General features: G+C 42.1%; 1 protein-coding gene across 1 annotated transcript in view; it reads left to right on the top strand.

Moving 5' to 3' along the window:
* The window catches only part of LOC309550265 (eotaxin-like), a gene marked incomplete at its 3' end in the record, with an annotated part of 902,909 nt that overhangs the window by 840,505 nt on the left and 38,354 nt on the right, over positions 1-24,050 (top strand). The window lies entirely within an intron of this gene.

Raw genomic sequence — 24,050 nt, 5'->3', positions numbered from 1 at the left:
ACGGGATAATGCATCTGCATTTTCATTTGCTTTTCCTGTTCTGTATTTTATGGTGAAATCGTAGTTAGCTAGGCGTGAGGCCCATCTTTGTTCCAATGCTCCCAACTTAGCGGTATTAAGATGTACTAGCGGGTTGTTATCTGTGAAGGCCACAAATGGTGTTGCGGCAAGGTAATCTTTAAATTTTTCTGTAACAGCCCACACGAGTGCGAGGAATTCCAATTTGAAGGAACTATAGTTTTGGTCATTTCTTTCAGTACCTCTAAGAGATCTACTAGCGTAGGAAATAACTCTTTCTTTTCCTTCTTGTACTTGCGACAGGACAGCTCCCAGACCTTTCTTACTAGCATCTGTGTAGAGATGAAATGGCTGCTGGTAATCTGGATAGCCTAGGATTGGTGGTTCTGTTAACTTCTTCTTCAGGATCTGGAAGGCAATTTCTCTTTCTGTGTTCCATTCAACTGGTATTGGAGACTTTTGGTACCTCTTAGGATGTCCTCTCAGAAGTTCTAGTATTGGCCCCGCAATTTGGGCAAAATGAGGAATAAAGCGTCTGTAGTATCCTGCGAAACTGAGAAAACTCCTCACTTCTTTCACTGTAGTAGGAGTAGGCCAATTTCGGACTGCGGCTATCTTCTCTGGATCCGGTTTAACACCTTCAGAGCTTACAATATGCCCTAAGTATTTGACTTCTGACTTCAGTAGATAGCACTTAGATGGTTTGACTTTGAGTCCATGTTTAATGAGGACTTGAAAAACTTCTGCCAAATGTTTCAAGTGATCTTCATAAGATTTGGAGTAGATGATGACATCGTCTAAGTACAACAGGACGGTTTCAAAATTTTTGTGTCCTAAGCAACGCTCCATTAATCTTTGAAAAGTTCCGGGCGCATTGCAAAGTCCAAAAGGCATGCAGTTGAACTCAAATAGGCCCATAGGAGTGGTAAATGCAGTCTTCTCACGATCTTCAGGGGCCATTGGTACTTGCCAGTATCCACTGGTTAAATCAAGGGTAGAGAAGTAGGCTGAAGATCCTAAAGCTGTCAAAGATTCCTCTATGCGTGGTAAAGGGTAAGCATCCTTGTGGGTGATTTGGTTAATTTTTCTGTAATCCACACAGAATCTGATGTTACCATCCTTTTTACGGACAAGGACTAGAGGTGCAGCCCATGGACTATGGCTGTCTCTAATGACATTGGAGTCCTTCATCTCTTGGATCATTTGCTTTATGGATTGGTACATAGTTGGTGGTATAGGCCGATATCTTTCCTTGATCGGTGGGTGTGAACCTGTAGGGATGGAGTGCTTGATGATATCCACTTCTCCATAGTCTGTAGAATGCTTACTGAAGGCATGGTGAAGCTCCTTCACAATTTTTAGTACCCCCTCAATTTGGTTTGCTGGTGTGGAAGCATCTCCCACATGAAGTTCTTTCCACCAGGATGTGTTCACATGTTGGTCCTGTGGGTTCTGTCTCTTGGTAATTTGCTCTGTGGTAGCTGTAGCCACACTGATGACATCTTGAAAAGTGACTTGGATTAGCTGTGCGATAGGACAGTGTTTTGTTAGTGTTACACTGCTATCACTCAAGTTTAGGAGTCGTATAGGCACTTTACCTTCAGAGACGGTTACTAGGCTCCTTGCAGCTCTAACTAGAGGATAGTCTTCCAAAACAACAGGCTCTACCAGGGCTTGGTAGTCTTGACCTTGAATTCCGACTACAGCTCGGCACCACAAGAGAGTTTCGGTGTTGGGTTTGAGGATCACAGGTTGCTTATCCCGGATGCGGGCACAGCAAATTTCTCCTTTTTCGTTGGTGAATCTCTGTTGTGCATTTAGTACACGGATGGTTTGTTGGATCACCTTCTTAGAATCAGGAGAGGCAGTAGGCACTAACTGGTGCAAGGCTTCTAGCATCTCAACATAACAGTTTCTGAGGACATTCATTCCTAGGACTATTGCAGGGTTAGGGTTATTGTCTCTGACTCGTAATAAGTCCTTGTCGAGGTAGTGTAGTTCCTCCTACTTGGATGGTAGGTTCCCAATAACCATGGACTGGTATGGGTTTGCCGTTACTGGCTATGAGACTCAGCCAGGATTCTGGAGGCTGGGTAAGCTGATTTTGATCCCAGTATTTTTCAAAGGCTGCTTGTTGGATAGTGGTGACTTGGGATCCGGTGTCAACTAGGGCAATAAAAGGAACTCCATTTATTTGAAGTGCCACTTCTGGACGGGATCCTACATATCTTGGCATCCAGTGGGGATCTTCTGGACCTATTGGTTCACCTCCCGAGGGGTGGTCTTTGGCCTCGTGGGTTTCCCTGTTTAACCGCCAGCAGGTTGCTTCTGTATGGCCTGGTTTGTGACAGTACGTGCAGATTGGCCGCTTAGGGGTACTAGTGCGGTCAGGGGGGCGTCCGCCATAATTTCTGTAATAAGTCTCTCTATAATTAGAGGGGAAGAGTCTTCTGGACACAGGTTTCTCATCATCTAGCATTAATGGTTTCTCCCATTGTTCCAACTTTTGGTGGACTTTCTCCAGACTTTTAGTCAGGAAATGGACTTGCTCAGTCAAGGCGGCAACTGCGTCAGGAACTGGAGCTTGGGTTGCCTGACTGACTATAGGTAAGGACTTTACAGGGGTAACCAGCTGTGATACAGGCACTTCAACAGATCTAACAGGTTCTGTTAGTGGGCTTTTTCCCAGTATGCTGATGGCTAATTCTTTAAAATCTAAGAAGGTAGCTCTTGGATGTTGGGCGGCTAACATTCTTAGTTGGCTCTTTAGATTGTCTGTATTGACGCCTTCAATAAATTGTTCTTTCAGGGTTTTGTCCTGATTCTCTGCCTCACGGGGGTCTACTTGGATAACAGCTCTAAGGGATTCCTGCAAAGATAATGCAAAGTCTCTGAGTGACTCACCAGATTGCTGTTTCTTGCTGAAGAACCTCATCTTGACCTCTGACACGGTTCTGGGTTCAAAGGTGGTGTAGAGACGTTCAAAAATCTGCTCCATGGTCTTTCTCTCTGAGCTCGGCCAAGATTTCACTTCTCTGAGCGCAGCTCCTTCCAATTGCGCAAGAAGAATCTCCATCTGTTGCTCTGAGGATACAGGGTACAATCTGAACACAGCAAGAATTTTTTCTTTAAAGTCCCTTAAAGTATGAATTTCTCCAGAATATCGTGGGAACCAGGGGGCCCCAAAATAATAAGGCATGGTTAAAGGCATTAAGCTTGGTGCTGCAGCGGTTGGTATTGCACTGCGACTTACTGCGGCTGATGCAGGGGGTCCGCTGAGGTCAGGCTGCACGTCATCTTCCTGCACAGACATGGTGACAGCAGGTGAATTATAGTTAGGTAAGTCAAATGCGTTTTTAGACACTTTTTGTACGGCGTTGCTATGGGCGACCGCTGCCTTGCAGGTGTATGGCCCTTTAAGAATTTTATTCCAGCTGAATACAATGCTGCAACAAAGTTGATTTTGGGTCTCTGGCAAAGTTCCTGCTATTAGTGCTCCTTATAGTTAGTAGAGGCAGCTGACAGGTTGCGATTACTGCTCGGACAGCAAGCAATGCGATTATTTTCTCTTCTTTTGCTCGCATGCGAAGTCTCGCGACTTCTGGGGCGTGCGCTTGTCACACTCTCCTCCCAGGATTGACACAGCAAAGGTAAGGCGGGCTGGCTGGACAATTTTGCATAAATGGGTGGCACCAAACTTTCCCGCTCTGCAGGGGGTGTCACTAACTTATCCACAGTGATGGCGCAGAAATATTTAAACATGAAGGCCTCCGGCAACCATTTTAAGTGAATAGAAACAGTCAATTCAAATACAGCAAGCAGTTTTGTTGACACACAAATGTCTGATTTCCTCTCTTTGGATGCTGCGATTTTTATGCTGATAACTGGGATAACACTTCCATGCGACTTTGAAACAGTTTAAACAGTTCTGTGGCCCCACACAGTGTGCAATAAGTAAACAGTCTCTCAATAAAGCAAAGGGGCTTATTCTGATGCGACAGTCTTTTAGATAAGGCGCAGGGGTTAAAATCCTGTTCGTGACGCCAAATTTTTATGCGACGAGCTAGAACCGCAGGGGTGACACGTGAGGTGCACGGTTGGCCGATGAGAGACAGCAATAATACAGTTCATCGGTTTACTCACGGTTAGCAGAAAGCCTCCCTGGGCTGGTCGCACAGTGAAGAGGAAGACAGCACGAAATCCTCCGGGGCACGCTCTGTGATAGGGAAACGCCAGCCAAGATGGTGGTTGAGGTGCCCGTGATGACAGGGGTGTTTAGAGTGCTTGTGGTGGCTGGGTCCCTTGATGGTATTTGTCGTGACGCCAGTACCGTTAATGGTGGTACAACCAGTTGTAATAGCAATAGTGAAGAATGAGGTAGACAGTGGTAGGATACAACTCACAACTTTTACTGTGACTGGTTTTGATTGCAGTACAAACATCCAGATAGAATACAGTCTCTGGGTAAATAGAGGAATTCTGCTGATCCACTGTTAATAGGCTTTAGTAATTCTGGACTCAGGCTGTGGTGCAGTATAATGCTTACTTGTTTGTGATCCCTTTTGAATCCAGTGACATTGGTGAGCTTGCCAGTGGCTAAGAAATCCTTCACCTTTATTCTCAAAGGTCTTGCTGCCGTTTGGTGGCTTTTACCCTTTGATTTAAGCAGTTCCAATTTGTCCCTTCTCTGGACTGACCTTCTGTCACCTTCACATTCTCCTCTGTACACTGACTTCCTGAACTGAACACTGACCACAGATAAACCTGAGCTGGGATAGATATCCCAAAGTGGTGCTATCCCCATCTTGTGGTGGGAAGTATGAAGCACACTTGACCAGCCTATGAACAGGGATTAACAAATGTCAAATGCAAAATGACATGCAATACAGCGATGACAAAGAAATAATACATTTGCAGTTCCCACGTGTCATGAGTGGGACGCTGCAAAGGGAAGGAGGGAGGAAGAGAGGATGGAAGGGTTGGAGGGAGGAAGATAGGGAGGGAGAGAGGAAGGGAGGGAGAGAGGAAGGGAGGGAGGGCGTGAGGGAACGAAGAGAAGGAGGGAGTGAGAATCGGTGGTTAATATGAGATGAGGGACCTATCATAGGCACTCATTAAGAATGTCAACTGTGGTTTTGGGACCCCAACTCCCAGAAAATCCAGTGGTCATTTATAGGGGGGCACCGCCTTTAAGATTGCAGGTTGCCCCGAACATTGTCAATCCGCCACGAAAGCCTTTTGCTTTTTTCAGAATCTAGTGGGCTTCTTTCCGTGTCGGAGATGTCCCATCTGCATTCTGAATGCATACCGTCCAAGGAAAATTACCTCTTTTACATCATCTTCTACACAGGAGAGCTTTGCTATCAAACAATTTATTACTTGCTCTACTAAGTATGTCATGTACAGGCATACCCCGCTTTAAGTACACTCACTTTAAGTATACTCGCGAGTAAGGACACAGCTTGTTCAGCTTGGCATGACACTACTCCCGGTTTTTAACATTGGTGTCTATAGGAAATCTTGGTCAGCTTGACATGGCACTGCTCCCAAACCATAAGTGACAGGGATACCAAACTTAGGGAGCACCAAGAGGGGACCCAGGACTACAACGTATCCTGTTTGTGGCTGGCCAGCTTGCCTAGGTAATCTACCATGTCATAGTCCTGGATCCCCTTAACATGCTCCCCAAGCTTGGTGTCCTTGTCACATGGTTTGGGAGCAATGCCATGTCAAGCTGACCAAGATTTCCTATGGAGCTAGTGTATTTACATGCATTGAGAAATGAAAAAAGGTATTGCTTCACTTTAAGTACATTTTCGTTTTACATACATGCTCTGGTCCCATTGTGTACTTAAAAGTGGGGTATGCCTGTATATTATTTGTTGTCCTTGTGATCTGCAGTATATAGGCTGGACCAAGCGGATGTTGGTTACAAGACTCAACGAGCATGTGGCCAATATCAGCAAAGGTTTCCCTGGCCATAGCCTTTCAAAGCATTACGCCATGTGCCACGATAGAGACCCTACTGGTAAGATGTTCATTGGGATTGAGCACCTTGTAGCTAATTGGCGCGGCAGCAATATGGTTATTGAGATTTCCAAGCTTGAGGCTAGATAGATCTATAGGGCAAAGACGTACACTCCATATGGTATGAATGTGGAGTGGGACGTCAATGCCTTTATATCAAATAGCTAATTTTCTTCTATTTTCCTGCTTTTTGGATTTCTGATTCCTCATTTATTTATTATCTTAAATGTGATTTTAATATTTGGAATGTATTTAATTTGCACATATGTCTTGTGTATTTTTGTCATGTCTATGTATTATGTATGCACTTTTGTTTTTGTTCCACAAGATGGCGCCAGAATTATGTTGTTGTGTGTGTTTGTTTCTTTCCATGGGAGATGGCACTGCTTTATTTATATAATTTTAGATTTGGATTAATATCTTCCCAGTCACATTATTGATAAATGTTGACCAGGTCTTAAAAGTACCTCTTTTGGCAACATTAAGGTGTATTTATGCTCCCTGTAGGAGCTTGGTACATGGTGCAGCGATATACATAACGTCATGAATATTAATTTTGATGTTAAATTATGCCGACTTGTCCCATATTGCAACTATTTGATTTAAGCAATCTTTGGTTAAATCTGTGGTTTCGGTTATAATATGGCCGCTGCCCATTTTGTATTGTTTTTGTATCTGTTTGGCGTATTATGAACATCCGGCGGATGTTCTCCATTAGTTGATGTGCCGCTCGTTCCGTCCTGGGTAGAAATGTGCGCAATGGCGTCCACAAACCACGCCCCTGATGACGTCATTGTTGACGAAACGCCACGTCGGGCGGGCTACGGAGCGTGTGACGTCATTGCGCCGGAGGACGCAGCGGCCATTTTCTTGGAAGGAAACAGACTATCCCACAATGTCTATACGCTGATGCCATCTTGACTAAATGTGAGTGCATTTTAATGATCGATAAAGTGTCATTTTGATTCAACATATTACACTAGGAGCCTTTTTACCATTCTTTGGGCCATTTGAGGATCTGGTGATCGATTTGTCACTTCACATCTCCTCAGAATTGTCGGAGACCTGTGGTTACTTTACATCTCCTGGGAATTGTCAGAGACCTGTGGTCAAGGTGGAAGAGCCAGTGTGGGGATTATTTATTTGGTGCAATCTTATCAGCCTGACGGTAAGGGTCCGTACTTTTGGTGATATCTGGTGGTGGTGAAATATTTATCCTGCAATGCCATCTTGGAATCACAGACACTTGCTGATTTATACCTAACAAGACTGCTTATAGATTCTTTGGAATCTTTGTATGTTTTTTTATCTAGCGCTGCACCCTTTATTTTATTTTGCTTGTGTATGTTTATATCCTGACATATGTGCAGCTGCTCTTTGTGTTCTTTATACATATATTCCTTACTTTTATATTTATATTTTTATTGAATTGATTGTTTTGAGCGCAGTTTTTCTCTTGTTTTATATTGTCAGCATTTGGATATATTTTAGCTGCAGCTGGGTCCAGCAATGGATATTTTTTGAATTCAGATCTGCACATAAGATCAATGCAGATGATGTCTTTGGGAAAGGGACCACCATACAGGATGATTTGAGTGGTCAGTTTATTCGATTAAAGAAACTACTTACAGCGAAGCTGCACACGGGTTGGGACATAGCCCTTTTTGAACACTATTTGGCGGATAGGATGGTCCCCCGCAGCTTGCGCTGGGAAGTAGCTCCCCAGAGCGATATTTTGGACCTGAAAGAATGGTTCACTTATTTTAATAGAGCAGGGTTAGCCCTTCTGGAATTTATGATTTCACAGAAGAGCCAAAAACTTACTAAACTTAATGATGATATTCTTGTTTTAAAGGGTAATATTGATGCTTTTAAAAGTTCTGAGAATTATATAAAAACGTTCAGAAACGTTAAAGAAACATTTGGAAAAAGAAGAAAACGAGCAAAAAATTAAGGAATAAAAAACATTTTTTTGTTTTGAGATGTGGAGGACTATAGTTCCGGAAAAGTATTTAAGTGGCAAAATAAAGGCACTGGTGATGTGGTTTCTAATGGTACTGGAACTGGCCCACCGCAAACACAAAGAGCTAATCATCTGAATAGGTCACCCCCAGTAAATTCTCCTTTCATCTTCCCCGAATCACAGCCATCCCCTCATCGTGTCTCCTGGGGGAACACGGGTAGGGGTCGTGGTAGGGGCAGAGGAAGGGGTAGAGGGAGAGGAGCGGGTTTGAAACCATCTACTCCTTATTATGAAGCCCATGCAATCTCCACTGATAATAGGTTTCAACCTCTTTCCCACCGGTATGAGGATGCACGTTATATTACTCAGCATCCTCAAGACTGGAGGGGTCAGAGGAATCAGTATGATGATTTTAACACTGGTCCATATGAGAATGGGCTGGACCAAGGTCGTCCCTCTAGACTAAAGAAGCAAAGAAACAAATCACCGCTCAAAGTGCTGACAGCTGGGCCAGTAAGATTCCCAAGTAAACTGTAGTAGTCCTGCAAGACTGGGTGCTCACCAAGGTCCGCAACCTAAGAAGTCCATATGCATGTAGAAAGACAGTGGCACTTCCAGTCTCAGGAAAGTAGAAACTTGAGTTTTATTTCTTCAAATCAAAAAGTCCAACATCGACATGTGCAAGACAAACAGGATAGCAGCAAACGCGTTTCACACCATGTGCTTATTCATTGCTTATTATATTATTATTCGTCCCTCTAGACTACCAGTCAATTCTGGTTATTCTAACCAGCAGGGGAATACCTCTAATCAACAAGGGAATAATGTTTTTTTCAAAGGGGAGGGCAAAATCAAAAAAGGGGTATAGAAAGAAAAGAGGCACCAGAGGGGGACGCCGGATCCGCTCGAAAAAGAAGGCAGGTCTGAGCGGCAAAGGTATTTTTAATTTAATTTCTACCCAAATGAACACTGATGAACAATATGTTCTGAATCGTGGTTTAAAATTTGCCCCACAACGCCCTCTAAATAAATTTGAAACCTTTATTGACCTCCAAGAATTCATAAGGAAAATAAATATCAAACGCTATGTCTCTACAAACCCTTTCCGTACTAGTGCTATGGCCTCTACAGAGTTTAAATACACTCCACTGTCAAATGCCTCCACAATCAATCCTCCGGGTCGGACAGCCCCTGCGGTTGCGGTCTTTCGAGACCTGGTAGCCAGGGATATAGCGAAATTGAATGTGCAGAGAAACAGAGAGGACCTTAGGTTTAAGAGAGGCTTAGCCTCTCTTAAGGAAAGGACAGATATTATAGTACGCCCTGCAGACAAGGGTGGGGGTGTCGTTGTAATGAATAAGGAGGCATATGAAGTTGAGATGCAACGCCTACTTTCGGACACCGACACCTACACACTCCTTGCCAGTAATCCCTCTGTAAAATTTAAGAAAACACTTGTGAATTTGGTTGAGGAAGTTTTTAAGCATAACATCATTACTAAATAAAAAGGGTTTTTTGCTGGTAACAGCTGATGTTACCTTGCTCTATACTATCATCTCACATGAGCATGGACGTGCAGCAGTGGAATATTTTTTGTCAGGGGGGGCCTCCTTACACCCTAGGCAGCAACAATTTATTCTGTCACTGCTTGAGTACTGTATGTCACATAACTTTTTTTGGTTTGACGGAAAGTACTATATGCAGAATAAAGGTGTTTGCCTCGAGTATGGCCAACTTATTTATGGCCAAGTGGGAGGAGGGCGCCATCTATGGAAACCCCAGACCCGAGCTACAGCTCAGGAGGCGGTACATAGATGATGTCCTCCGTCTTTGGTAGGGTAGTGTTGAGTCTTTACAAGAGTTCTTCCTCGAACTTAATAGTAATGATAGAGGTATCTGTCTGCAATTTAAAGTTAGTGATAAGGAGATACACTATCTGGATTTGCGGATTAAAGTTGAGGAGGGTTCTATCCTTACTTCAACCTTTTTCAAAACGGATAGGAATGGTCTCATAGATACTTCTAGCTGCCACCATCCATCCTGGCTTAGGTCGGTGCCTAAAAGTAAATTTCTAAGTTTACGGAGAAATTGTACTAATTATCAGGACTGAGTGAGTCCGAGATCTTAAAATCTCAGTTTCATGAGAAAGGTTATGACCCACAGGAAGTCCAACAAGACATGATGGATGCTGGCAGTAGGAACCACAAAGATCTGTTGGCCCCTAGAAGTAAGGAGAATAATCGAGATTTAAATTTTTCATTCCTTACCACATTTTCCAACCAGCATTTTTCAGTTAAAAGGATCCTGCGGAAGCACTGGAATGTGCTATGTAGTGATGTGTTTTTGGGACCCCTACTCCCAGAAAATCCAGTGGTCATTTATAGGGGGGCACTGCCTTTAAGACTGCAGGTTGCCCCGAATATTTTTAATCCGCCACGAAAGCCTTCTGCTTTTTTTTCAGAATCTAGTGGGCTACTTTCCGTGCTGGAGATGTCCCATCTGCATTCTGAATGCATACCGTTCAAGGAAAATTACCTCCTTTACATCATCTTCTACACTGGAGAGCTTTGCTATCAAACAATTTATTACTTGCACTACTAAGTATGTCATGTATATTATTTGTTGTCCTTACGGTCTGCAGTATATAGGCTGGACCAAGCAGATGTTGGTCACTAGACTCAACGAGCATGTGGCCAATATCAGCAAAGGTTTCCCTGGCCATAGCCTTTCAAAGCATTACGCCATGTGCCACGATAGAGACCCTACTGGTAAGGTGTTCATTGGGATTGAGCACTTTGTGGCTAATTGGCGTGGCACCAATATGGTTAGGGAGATTTCCAAGCTTGAGGCTAGATGGATCTATAGGGCAAAGACGTACACTCCACATGGTATTAATGTGGAGTGGGACGTCAATGCCTTTATATCAAATAGCTAATTTTCCTCAATTTTCCTGCTTTTTGGATTTCTGATTCCTCATTTATTTATTATCTTAAATGTGATTTTAATATTTGGAATGCATTTAATTTGCACATATGTCTTGTGTATTTTTGTCATGTCTATGTATTATGTATGCACTTTTGTTTTTGTTCCACAAGATGGCGCCAAAATTATGTTGTTGTGTGTTTTTTGTGACTTTTAACTACAGGTAAGCCTATAATAAGGCTTACCTGTAGGTACAATTAATATCTCCTAAACCTGCATGGTTTTGGAGATATTTGCACTGCATGCAGCCGCTGACGTGAGCGGCGCATTCGCTCTGAAGGTGCGGGGGGGACCTTCAGAGTTCCTTGCCGGGAAGTGCCGGAAAATGACTCCCGCGCGTTTGTGCGGGAGTGACGTCATCGCGGCTCCGGCCACTCACAGCGCTGGAGCCGCCGAACCCGGAAGAGACGCAGAGGGATCATGTCAGCTCCCACACGGGGGTCCTTGTCGGGGCTTCGTTCTAAGGTAAGTATTTCATAATGAGCTAGAATGCGATGCACATTATGCCTTTGTCTTGCAGGGTTTTTTTTTTTTTTTTTCTTTAGTATACTACCGCTTTAATATCTTCCTAGTCACATTATTGATAAATGTTGACCAGGTCTTAAAAGTACCTCTTTTGGCAACATTAAGGTGTCTTTATGCTCCCTGTAACATAGGAGCTTGGTACATGGTGCAGTGATATACATAACGTCATGAATATTAATTTTGATGTTAAATTATGCTGACTTGTCCCATATTGCAACTATTTGATTTAAGCAATCTTTGGGCTCAATATTTGTTTCAGTTATAATATGGCCGCTGCCCATTTTGTATTGATTTTGGATCCGTTTGAAGTTTTATGAACATCCGGCGGATGTTCTCCATTAGTTGATGTGCCGCTCGTTCCGTCCTGGGTTGAAATGTGCGCGATGCTGTCCACAAACCACGCCCTTGATGACGTCATTGTTGGCAAAACCCGCTTCAGGCGGGCTATGGAGCGTGTGATGTCATTGCGCTGGAGGACGCAGCGGCCATTTTCATGGAAACAGACTATCCCACACTGTCTATACGCTGATGCCATCTTGATTAAATGTGAGTGCATTTTAATGATCAATAACGTGTTATTTTGATTCAACATATTACACTAGGAGCCTTTTTACCATTCTTGGGTCCATTTGAGGATCTGTTGATCGATTTGTCACTTCACATCTCCTGAGAATTGTCACAAACCTGTGGTTACTTTACATCTCCTGAGAATTGTTGGAGACCTGTGGTCAAGGTGGAGGAGCCAGTGTGGGGATTATTTATTTGGTGCAGTCTTATCAGCCTGACGGTAAGGGTCAGTACTTTTGGGGATATCTGGTGGTGGTGAAATGTTTATCCTGCAATGCCATCTTGGAATCATTGACACTTGCTGATTTATACATAACAAGACTTCTTATAGATTCTTTGGAATCTTTGTGTTTTTTTATCTAGCGCTGCACCCTTTATTTTATTAAGAATGTCAACTATGCCCGCCCTTTCTGCTCCCCCTTCTCTATTCATAGAAGCTGTTTTCACCCTTGTGCTTTATCAATGATTGTGTCTGCAGAGAAGATTAAGAGCAGCCAACGGCATCATAGGGCAGAGCATTTTGATGTGGTGGGGTCAGGAGATCAGGAAAACGCCACACACAATTCATAAAAAATAACATGCACAGCCCCCCCAAATCGCTTCTTTGAGAATACTTTAGTGTAGCCCAGCCTTTCTCAACCTTTTGTAGCACTACTCCCTTGGGAGCTGCTGGTTACGGGTTGCCCTGGGTTACCATTGTGGGTACATCTATCCAGTCCTCTGGGATACTGCGGGGTGCTGTCATGGGATCCTGTATCGCACTACTCTTGCAGTTATACTGTGGTTTCAGAGAGACATTGGGCCATCATGGTGTAGTATGTTTAAATTTTATGAAGAAAAAATACATAGTAACTTACAGTTGAATTCGCAACAATCTGCACTACGATATCCGCCGCGGGACTCGTTTGAATGTCCCATACGTCATTTCCGGTGTGCGCTTTCCTTAGATCATTCTGAAGCAGTGTGTTAGTGAGAGCAGGGAAAGTGCTGCTGCTGCTGTTAATAGGGACAGTTGTTAGTCAGTGTTCTCGGTCCACTCCTGCTATGTAAGGACAGCATCCTGACAGCACCCCAAAAAGCCCTTTTGAGGGCTGGTATTTGAGTAATTTTTTTTTTTTTAGATATATATTGTGTGCAGTTGCCTGCCCACCGTGTGTGAGAGGCCACAGACCCACCACAGACTGTACTGTGTGCACACCACACATTTCGGGTGGCACAGGCACAGTACCTTGCATTTTAAACATTTTTTTTTTTTCCTCTGTCATAATTGCAGTGAGTGTCAGGTCCACAGAGTGCACTGTACCCACTGCAGTGCCCACCACTGATATATATACGGTGGCACAGCAGCTTGTTGCAAATTGAAAAAATATATATTTTTTATAATTGCAGTTGCCTGGCCTGCCAGTGACTGTCAGGTCCACAGAGTGTATATGAATAAATCTATGCGCTACCAAATGAAGAGAAGGGAACGGAAAAAAGAGGAGGTACCAATATAGAACAATGGAGCACCAGAAATCTGCAGCTAATTTTGTAGTGCCCCCACATACAACAAGATAAAATAAAGAGTAAAAATCAGCGCAGATATTCTAAAACCGGTGAACCATAGATATCTAAAAGTAGATCTTTAAAATTAATCAATAATTCAAAATCAATAGTATAAAATCAATACATCAACCTTCAGATAAAAATGACAAAGGTGCTTGAGTGCCAAAGTGAAAGTGCATAAATATGATAAAAAAAGTGAGATCCTCAATATGCTGAATCAATAGCACTTGAATAAGTATCCTGTGCAAAGTGAATGCTGTGAAAGAATCAATAATAAAGGGTACTGATCCAACATTCAGCAGAAGAAAGAAGAAAACAATATTATAAAGTGAAGTGCCCTATGAAGAGTGAACCCATCCAACTCTTCAATAAAATAAAGTGAATCAATAAAAAGTGACGAATGTGATCATCTTAAAGAAATAATGTGCTAAAATGGAGGATAATAAAAAAATATTTTAAGTGCCCTATGAAGGGTGAGCCACTAAAACTCTTCAGTAGCAAAAAAATCTTAGTAGTGATACATGTGAAATATATCTACAAATTAGATATATACACTGAATAGCAGTGTGAGGGTGAAGACTGTGAAAAAAAGTCCAAGAAAATTGTAGCAATCAGTCTTAGATGAAAAAATTGTAGTGAAAAAAAAAACAGAGTGTACTGTGCCCACTGCAGTGCCCACCACTCATATATACGGTGGCACAGCAACTTGCAAATTAAAAAAATATATATTTGGTCTGTCACTGTGAAGCGGGCGTAACCCTTACACTACCTGATTGATACAACATCATACCTGATCGTATTCACACACTGGATGTTTTAAAGCACGTTATTCCAAACAATTTAGGAATGTTAGGTGATTTATGACCTTTATGGATTAAAACCCGACTCTGCGTCAACTGGCTAATTTTCCGTGGGAGTTTTGCCATGGATCCCCCTCCGGCATGCCACAGTCCAGGTGTTAGTCCACTTGAAACAACTTTTCCATCACTATTGTGGCCAGAAAGAGTCCCTGTGGGTTTTAAAATTCGCCTGCCTATTGAAGTCTATGGCGGTTCGCCCGGTTTGAGAACATTCGCGGAAGTTCGTGTTCGCCGTTCGCGAACGGCAAATTTTAGGTTCGACATCACTACAAATAATACCTAAAACAAAGGCCTTTGTTAAAGACATGAAGCACATTTTACAGATATTAGAAGACATAACAAGATTTGAAGGAAATATTTATATGGCGACAATAGATGTAGCCTCACTCTACACCATCATACAACACCAAGAAGCTTGTGGGGCCGTAAAATGGACATTAAGAAGATACACAGAAATAATCTGCAAACAAAGGAAATATCTGATAAAGTGTCTAGATTTCTGCCTCAAAAAGAATTATTTCTGGTACAAGAAGACTTACTATCACCAAAAATTGGGAGTCACGATGGGCTCACGTTTCGCTCCAAGCCCGGCTAACATTTTTATGGCCCAATGGGAAGAAGATACAGTGTATAAAGAGAACCCAGAAGAACTGATACTTTATAGAAGATTTATAGATGATGGATTGATATTATGGAAAGGAACCAAAGAAATTGGTTCCAAAACAATTGGAAGAGTTTTTATGTAAATTAAATACAAATGAGAAGAACATAAGACTCACTTGGAATATTAGCGAAAAAGAGGTGACATACTTAGATTTAATAATATTGCAAGAATGAGGAACATTAAAGCGGAGTTCCACTCTGGAATTTTTTTTTTTTTTTTAAATACCCCCGGGACAGTCAGGGCTAGTGCATTCCACAATGGCTAGCCTCTGATCTGTCCCGGGTTGCACTTACCTGTTAGGACAAATACTTACCTTGAAAACGTCTTGTCCAGCGCTGCCATCTCAGATGTGGGCAGCTTGAAGCCAGCGAGATCCTCTTCGGGGTCCTCTTCCGCCTTCTTCGGTCCCACGATGCCCTGCGCCGGCCCCGACGTCACTTCCGGGTCGCGCGCGTCATCCCTCCACAGCTTCTGGGCATGCGCGCGCCCCGGAACTGACGTCGGGGCCGGTGCAGGCGCAATGATTCCTGGGAGCTATGACGTTCAGCTCCCAGGAATCATTGCAGAGCCAGGAAGTGATGACGGGCCGCGGCCGAGGAAGGAGGAAGAAGGAAGTAAGGTAAGTATATTTTCTTCGCTACGAGGTAAGTAAAAAAAAAAAAAAAATGCGATTATCCATTTCTTTTTCAGGTGACCCGGAGCGAGAAGATGGAGGTAAGTATAAAATTAGGGTGGAACTCCACTTTAATCACAAAGACCCATTTTAACCTTCTTAGTGGTATTCCCGAGTGTGGCTCAGGGTTAAATTTCAGAGCCAAAAGCGGTAACCCCGAGCCACACTTGGGGTACCGCCAGAAGCATCGCTGGATCCTGTAAAAGAGGTTTCTTACCTTGTCACCGGGATCCAGCGATGTGTCTCGGCGGTGTCTCGCGGCGGATCTTCCTCCCGATTGTCTCCGTGCCACGGCTTCCGTCTCCTGCGACGTGACGTTCGCAGGGGGGTGGAACCGGCGGCAAATTCAAATGTAAAAACACACCAAACACACTGATACCATTCAAAATAAAAAAAAAATCACATTAGTTTGCCCCCCAGTGCCCTTTCCTGCAGTTTTACTGTACTTTTTATGTAAATATATATATATATATATAAGTATATATACGTAATTCTTGTGAATAAGCAGCCCAAACCAACTGTATATATTATATACATGCAAAATAATGGTACCGCTTTCAGCACCTAAAATCCAAAAGAATCATACCGCCAGGGAGGTTAAGGAGGTAGACAGGAACAGCTATTTACCAATGGACAGTTGCCACCATATTAATTGGTTGTGCAACATACCAAAGGGATAACTATTAAGATTGAAAAGAAATTGTACCAGAAAGGAAGATTTTGAGGAACAGGAAAAGATTATAGGACAAAGGTTTGTCAATAAAAGGTTATGACACTACATTTATTGCAGAACAAACAAAATAAGTTAATGAAACACAGAGATTGGATTTAGGCTCCGTTCACATCTAGGCGTTTTGGGGCGTTTTTGGGGCGTTTTTCTGCTCTAGGATCAGCTCTCAAAACGCCCAACAAGACAAATCCTATTCATTTCAATGGCCCCTGTTCACATCTGAGCGTTTTGAAGCTGTATACAAAACGCCCAACGCTCAAAAAAGTACATGAGCTTCTTTTTGGGCAGATTACAGGCGTTTTCCATTGATCTCTATTCAATCTAAAAACGCCTGCACAAAAATCGCGGTAAAAATCGCGGTAAAATCGCGGTAAAAAACGCCGCAAAAATCGCGGTAAAATCGCGGTAAAAAACGCGCGAAAAACGCTACGCTCAGGTGTGAATGTAGCCTTAATGAAAGAAAGAAAAACAAATAATGAGAAGTATATGGATATGTGCCCAATTGTATTGGACTATAATAATACAACACAAGAAAGTGGAACAAATAATTAAAAAACACTGGCATATTCTGAAGTCAGACAAACACCTGCAAAGCACTTTTACCAGATAAACCAAAATTTGTCTATAGAAAGGCACCAACATTGAGAAATATAGTAGTAAAAACAGTAGTAGATCCCCCAAAAAAGTTTTTCTTTCTTCACAGGAAAAGGATTCTTTCCATGCAAAAGATGTTATGCATGTTTAAAAACAAAATTTTGAAAAATGAAAAGGTCTGACTTCACGTCAACAAGCAATAAATCCATTCACAAGATCAGAGACTTCATAAGTTGCAATACTGAAGGGGCAGTATACGGACTTGAATGTAGTTGCGGATTACAATATATTGGAAGAACGAAAAGAATATTGCGAATCAGAATAAAAGAACAAATACAAAACATTGAAAAAGGATATGAGAAACACAGTGTTTCGAGACACTTTGATACCATCAAAGAGACCCCTCCCAGCTCAAGTTTTGGGGTATAGAACCCTTTAAAAGGCATTGGCGTGGCAGCCAAAAAATTCGCACCTTGAGTCAAAAAGAATCCCAGTGGATTTTTAAAATGGATACGTTTGCACCACAAGGGTTAAATATTGATTTTGATCTTAACTGTTTTATCAGTGATTTTTAATATATTCTTCTAGAAAAATAAATTCATTTATCAGTTATGTTTTCATTTATATTTATATTATGTAATTACTAATTATGCAGAGAATATGCTTACCAACACAATGTATAATATATGATAAGGACTCCAATATATATTTTTTAATATTCTTTTTAATATATTTATTATTTATAACACCTATCTAGTCTCACAAGATCATATTCTAGTTGAATACCCCCTCTTTTTAAATAATAAATTGATAGAGATAAGAAAATAATACATTTGATTATACCTATACAACCTCCAATAAATACATATAAGAACTATAACCTCTCTACCTGCTGAAGCAGCGGCTGCAGTAGAGAGCAGAGCCGCTGCTTCCTGTAAGGCTCCTGTCACAGGTGGAGGAGGGGTGCATTTCATATCACTCCGCCTGTGACAGAGCCGGAACTATACAGGAAGCAGTGGCTCTGTCACTGACTGCAGACATCCTAAGTCTCCCGCGGCAGCCGGGAGATCGCATGGCACTTGCAGCCTAGTGCGTGCCCATCCAATGCAGCCTAAACAGTGCCCATCCAATGCAGATTCACCAGTGCATGACCATCCAATGCAGCCTGATCAGTGTCCATCCAATGCAGCCTCACCAGTGCATGCCCATCCAATGCAGCCTCACCAGTGCCCATCCAATGCAGTCTGCAATGAAGAGAGAGGAGAGCCGCTAGATTACACAGAGCGGGGATCTCCCACTTACCCGGCCATCGCTGTCATACGAAGTCCTGCCTCCTGGACCACTCCTATGATAGACATCACCAATGTGCTGTCTATCATAGGAGCCGGTCCAGGAGGCGGGGCTTCATATGACAGCGGCTGCCAGATAAGCAGGAGATCCCCGCTCTGTTTGTAATCCAGCAGCACTCCCCCCCCTCCCCCCTTCCCCTCCCCTCTGAGGCAGCCTCTGCCTACAGTTAGTTGGAATCCACTGTGGCCGTGCCCCCGACTCGACTTCCTTCCTCCCCAGCAAAAAAAAATTGTCAGGGGCAGTGAGCCGCATTGCCTGCGTTTCCGGGTTGCAGGTTGGACATGCCTGGTTTACAGTATGAAAATCTGGGAGACAAATATTGCAAAAATTTGCTCGTCCGTCCTGAAAAAAAAAAAATTGGACTGTATTTTGCTTGAACCAGTGATTTTGTATGATCAAAAGTGCCACCTAGTGGCCACTATAGGGTACTTTTTCTAAAATACCTCAATCAGAAAACTTACAGCATAACGGCCACTAGATGGAGCTATAAAACACAGGAAAATTACTGTATTCGGTAAAAGACAGTCAGAATTTGTCAAGGATAATTATTCTACATCTTTTTTATAACAAGGACCTTTAATGCTACGTTTATCAAGTCTACCACTCCTCTGAAATGCGATCCAAGTTTTCAAAGGTGTTTGGCAGGCAGTGAAGAGGTGATATGTCACCTTCTCGCCGTCTGTTTGAACCCCATAACTGCATTGCATGCAGTCGTCCTATTTGGTTGAGTTGGCGGCTGCGGTTGACGTTGGTACTGCCATTAGAACGGGGTGTGGAGGGGTCATTTTCCATGCCTGTGATGCTTTGTGAATCAAGGGATGAAAAAAAAGGTGTGGGGGGGGGGGGGTTAAAAAAATGGCTTGACTGTGTGTTGCTACTGCCTTTCCCCCATCTACAAATGTAAATGAGCCCTTAGTGCATCGGTGCATGATCGATCGTATTTTTTTTTTCTTGGGAATTAAATTATTATTGTTATTAATATTATTATTATTATACAGGATTTATATAGCGCCAACATTTTAACCACTTCCGGACCGCCCGCCGCAGTTTTACGTCACTACTTTAACGTGAAATACCGGGTTTTGTGGCAGCAGATAGCAGCCATAACCCCAGTATTTTTTTTACTGGGCGGGTGGTCCGCTTTTACATAAAGGTGGTCCCAGCAGCAGATTCGCCACGGGATCATATTTATGGGCGGCGGGAGAGGTGCCCCCCCCGCTTCCCGATGGTTTTACCGGAGCCGTCGGTAGAGGGGAAAATGATCCGGTCCTTTCCTCTCCTAGGCAGGAAGTCGAGTGAGAGCAAGCAGGCCCCCACTCCACTCTATGGCCTTGGAGGACCGTCGCTTCCTCCCAACAGCCTTAAAAGGCCTATTTTTTTCATAATTTCTTTTTGTTTGTTTTTTAGTGTAAAAGTGAGATCTGAAGTCTGGGATCATGAAAAAAAATATGATTTTTTTTTTTTTGTTTGCTTTTTAGTGTAGATGTGAGGTGTGAGGTCTTTTTGACCTGAGATCTCACATTAAAGAGGACCTGTCCTGCTTATTTCTATTACAAGGGATGTTTACATTCCTTATAATAGGAATAACAGTGATCTTTTTTTTTTTTTTTTAAGGGACAGTGTAAAAATAAAAAAGAAAAGATAAAATAAAAAGATCTGAGGTCTTTTTGTGAGATCTGAGGTCTGAGATCAGGAAAAAAAAAATGCCTTTCTTTTTGCTTTTTAGTGTAGATGTGAGATCTGAAGTCTGAGATCATGAAAGAAAATGACAATTTTTTATTTTTTTTTTGCTTTATAGTATAGGTGGAGATGTGAGGTCTTTTTGACCCCAGATCTCACATTTAAGAGGACCTGTCCTGCTTATTTCTATTACAATGGATGTTTACATTCCTTATAATAGGAATAAAAGTGATCACATTTTTTTTTTGAAGGACAGTGAAAAATAAAAAATAAAAGGTAAAATAAATAATTAAAAAAAAAAAAATTGTAAAGCGCCCCGTTCCTCCGAGCTTGCGCGCAGAAGCGAACGTATACGCAAGTCGCTTACACATATGTAAACTGCGTTCAAACCACACATGTGAGGTATCACCGCAATCGTTAGAGCGAGAGCAACAATTCTAGCCCTAGACCTCCTCTGTTACTCTAGACTGGTAACCTGTAGAAATGTTTAAATAATCGCCTATGGAGATTTTTAAGTACCAATGTTTGTCGCCATTATACCAGCGTGCGCAATTTTGAAGTGTTAAGTTCATGTTAGGTTCAAATGTTAAGTTTGAGCCATGAAATAATCTACGCCAATCAGGTTTGCATCTGTTCAGGTAAGCTTTACTGAGATTACATGCGCACGGACCACATCTCATACAGAAATAGAGAATGTGATGACATATACATTTTTGATACATCCTTTTATAGAAAATGATCACATTAAAGTCTATGGCGGGCACAAACCCAAAAATATAGTCATACAAGATTACACAATATTTCATTAACAGCCATAATACAGCCTTTGTTGATTATTTTAGCAAAGTCTTGGTCATCTTGCTCTAGGAGAAGGAAGGGCGTATGACAATTAAAAATGATGGATAATATGCAATTAATGGCCGGTTACTGGAACTATCATTATCTAAGCTAATATATATTTGTTTATCTGTTATTCCGGAAAGTTAGGGAAGTTCTCTTGGCTGGACATCTCATGTTAAAGTTGACACATATTCATAATAAAAGACAACATAATAAGACTAAAGACTGAATTTCTGAAAACTACGATGTTTAAATATATTCAGGGATTAAAAGAGGACTCTAGACTGCTATACTGATACATGAATACATAATATAAAAGTCTTTAAGAGTCCTCGATATATTTTCATCTTGACAGTCCCTCCTGAGTTTAGAATTCATCTGTGTCTTTTCTTTTAAACTTCTTCTGTGTCTTTAGGTTGGTTTTCGGGTATGCGGGTAACCATCTCATGGGCCGTCTTTATGCGAGACCTCGAGAGCTCAAAAGAACCAGTATTAGTACGAGCAGTAGCCATTTTCATACAACATTTGCATAGCATTGGTACACATTTAACTACCAGTATAATCAATACTATAACTCCAACAATATACAGGATACCATGCAATATACCTGTGAACCACCCTCCAATACCAGTAAACCAGTTGACAGGTTTTAGCCAAGAGAGTCAACTTTCCCAGCTAACTCCAATCCAAGCGGTTTCGGTATGTTCCTTATGAAAATAAAGCTTTAATTGCTGCACCCTTTATACATGTGAAATGATTGCATCTTCAGCTTTCGTATCATTTCCTATGTAATTGCAGCATGAGGTTCCCACTACGGTACACATTCCTCCCTGACTAGCAGTAAGGTAATCCAACACCAGTCGGTGTTGCAAAACCTCCTTTTTAATCATTTTTAATTCAGTGGCCATTAATATGAAATTTCTGTTGTACAGAGCAGTTATGTTAAACCATTAAATCAGCTAAATCTATAATAAAACTGAAAGCCTTTTTAATACAACATCTATTCACCCAAGGTATAGAAAATATTGGTCTTATCTCTTTATCATGGGACTCAATATTAATATAATCATCATTTCTTTCTGGGCCTTCATTCTGGGTTGGAATATGTGTTAGTATTTCAGGATTAATCTCTTCTTCAGTGTCATCTGCCACTTGTCCGAGGGTAGCCTGTACTGGAATATCCTGTTTAGTGAGGGCTCTTTTGAAGAAATGGGCAGGAATTTTATGCAATTGTGTCTCTTTAAACTCATTGTCACTCATGTACCATGTAACAGGCACAACCCTCCCAAAGTAGCAAACTCCCATGGAATTTAATGGAATCCAAGTGTAAGCTTTCTTTCCACACACGAAATAGTAACCTGGGGGAGCAGCACATGCCTTTCTGTAGTAATATCCCTGCAAACACATTAATAACTTCAAATTGTTCTGGCGTGAATGCTGGCGGTGTGTGAAATCATGCAATTCCTGATATCGGTCTGTGCTCCACATTACATCTTTACCATCGAACCAATACCTGACATCCGCATTATCCATTCACGGAGAGTCTCCAATTGCTCGATCAGTATTCTTGAAACCTTTCTCAAGTAGTTCTGGTGGATAAATACGGGTAAAGTTAATACATACTGCTGGTATTCTCATTGGGGCCTTGGTAAATAGTAGCAGTGAAATGGCCTTGTCAACCATTTTAGCACTGATATTGCTAAAGTGAGCACCGTCTTCTATCTCAGCTAGGGTACTGGGTATACCTAGTAAGGGCAAAGTCTTGTGTGAGATAGGTGAATGTGTGCATATCCAACACTTAGTGATTTTCAACTTCTTGGCAGCTTGCAACTGCATAGCCACAAAGGAATTATAGAAGGGTTGTCTCAGCTTAGCATGTAAGTCTCTCTTCAGCCTTTGATCAAATCCAGACTCTGGGGTAATGTGTAACTTTTTAGTCATTACAGTAGCATTGAGGAAAAAGGTATCATGCGTCTCACCTTTTTTATCATGTGAGTCCATTCATACATCATGACCGTGATCCACACCAAGGCTCCTCCACTTAGGATAATTCCTCAGAGATGCATATCAGCTCTAGGTACTGTAAGAGACATTCTTCCGTATTCGTAGTCTTCTGGCTCGAGCCTGAGTCAGCGGTGGAGATGACCTAGAAGGTAAAGGTACAAAAAAGTCCTTGCCAGCAGTACACTGGCCTGTATGTTTGTTCAAACATACTGCTTCCTTACAATGGGAACCATGCACCCAATACTTGTAATCCTTTAGCTTTACAGCTGTGGGAGACACAAGAATAATCTGGAACGGTCCTTTCCACTTAGGGAACAGAGTAGTCCTGGGGGTGTGATTCTTGATGTACACCCACTCTCCAGTTTTTAGTCCATGAGTCTTTTCACTTAGGTCCACTGGTTGTCCTGCTTTAGAAAAAGTATCAGAAAACACATTTGTGTTAAAGTCTTAAAGTCACTGTTTCTGATGTTACAGAAGCTGTAGAAAGTCTTTTAAGAGGGCGCCCAAACAATACATCTTCTCCTTTGGGGTAGTCCTGATAGTTGCCAGGGCTATAGGCAATGCTTCTACCCATGTGCTCTTTCCATTAGTATTCATCTTGGCCAGATACCTCTTTAGGGTTTGATTACTGCGTTCCACCATCCCACTAACCTGTGGTCTATATGTGGTGTGTAACTGTTGTTTCAGACCTAAGATATCTACTACCTCTGCTATTAGTTTGTTATCAAAGTGTGTACCTCTGTCTGAAGAGATCACAGCTCCCATACCAAACCTAGGAATCAATTCTCTAGTAAGACACTTAATTATCTGAGAAGTCAATCTACACAATTTTGAAAAGGCTCCTCAGTATGCGGAATGCGTTTCATAGGGGTAGGCACTGGTTTACCTATGTTATGCATTTGACATACAGTACATTCATTAACTTGTTTGGCAGCATATGTGTAAAACCCTGGTGCCCACCACTGTTTGTTCACAATCCCTCCTGTTGAGACATGGCAATGCCCATCGCTCAAGGCCAACAATGAAGG

Source organism: Pelophylax lessonae (genome assembly GCF_965119305.1).
Source record: "Pelophylax lessonae genome assembly, chromosome: 1".
NCBI lineage: Eukaryota > Metazoa > Chordata > Amphibia > Anura > Ranidae > Pelophylax > Pelophylax lessonae.
Note: the sequence above shows the minus strand (reverse complement) of the source record. Positions and strands in the feature narration are given on the sequence as shown.